Source organism: Humulus lupulus, chromosome 9, assembly GCF_963169125.1.
Source record: "Humulus lupulus chromosome 9, drHumLupu1.1, whole genome shotgun sequence".
Classification (NCBI taxonomy): Eukaryota; Viridiplantae; Streptophyta; class Magnoliopsida; order Rosales; family Cannabaceae; genus Humulus; species Humulus lupulus.
This window is the reverse complement of record NC_084801.1, coordinates 65,742,872-65,744,498: the sequence shown is the minus strand read 5'-3', so window position 1 is coordinate 65,744,498 and position 1,627 is coordinate 65,742,872.

Genomic DNA, 1,627 nt, shown 5'->3' with positions numbered 1-1,627 from the left:
GTTGCAGTTTGCAATGAAGACACGGAGTGTGTTGGTTTTGCTAGAATTGGAAGTGAAGATCAGATCATTGCGGCTGGTACAATGAAGTAACTTCAATTGCATGTTCTTTTCCTATCAAATAGTACTGTAGGAGTGTGCAACTACTCAAATTTTGACGTGTTATTATGTAAAAAATTAAACTCTTCAATATTTTGTGCTGAAAGTAGTAACTTTTCAATATGTTGAATATTTAAGACTACTTGAATACTTAAAGAACATTTTGTTGTTGATGATAGTGTTGAATGTTTTAAACTAATTTGTGGGTTGTTAATACAATGTTGAATGCTTTTTACTTTTTGTTATTTGAAAATCAAGTTCATTTGATGATGCTAGTATTTATTAGAAAGCTAATTTTAATTATATAAATAAAAAATAAAAATATAATAGAATAAATTAGTGTTATATAAATGAATATATAATGAGAATTTAAACTTATCTAAATATTAAAATAATACGAAAAATGTGTTATAATATCTATTACAATAACACTTTTTATAAGTAAAGAATTATGTTATGCAAACTTCATTATATAACACAAAAAATGTGTTATACTAAAGTGTAGTATAACACAAATTTATAAGTGGTGAAATGTGTTATATAATCGACTATAAATAATATAATTAAACACTTATCTATTTATTAAAATAACAAAGAAAGTGTGTTATCGTTGACAGTATAATAACACATCTGTATAACAATGATAAAGTGTTATGTAAAGTACCCTGACCTACGATAACATAGTCGATCTTAACACATCAAAAAGTGTTATGGTATATTTTGATAACACATTTTTGGTGTTATTAAAAGCATTTTTTCTTGTAGTGAGAGGGAACTGATAAAATGAAGGCGAGACAGAGGATGAGGCGTGATTAGGGTGATGGAGTTCAGATATTAGAGATGGGCTGAAACCGAGTGAGAGAGAGAGAGAGAGAGGAAATCAAGTGATTTTTTTCATTTTCATTTGGTGCTAAGTCCTTTCAGTTGTCGCCTCTTTGGGTAAAATTTCCACTTGTTTTTTTTATTAGGACATATTTATAGCACTTCTAAATATACGTAATTTTTTCACATAATATATAAGCAAAATTGTTGTGGTGTATTATCCAAGCTCGAAGCGTCAGGGAGATTGTTTAAGTGGGTTGTCGAGCTCGAACTATTCGAAATCACCAATCATCCTACAACAATGATCAAAGGATATGCTTTGCTGGACTTCATTGTCGAGTGTACAGGGATCTCCAACGTGGAAGTTTTAACCCTAGCTCGCGAGCTGTGGAGACTTTATGTCGATAGGTCCTCTAATGAAAATGGATCAGGGGTAGGAATTATTCTGATCACCCCGAGGGGAAACCATTTCCACTCGGTCTTAAGGTTTGGTTTTGAGGCATTGAACAACGAGGCTGAGTACGAGGCATTGTTAGTAGGTCTTCGGATAGATGCCCAACTCAAAGCACAAGCCATCCATTGCTACAGTGACTCATAATTGGTCGTTAACCAGGTCCTGGGTGAATATCAGGCTCATGGCACAAAAATGGAAACTTACCTGGAGAAAGTTAAGGAAACATTTAAGGAGTTTGAGTTCTATGCTATAGAA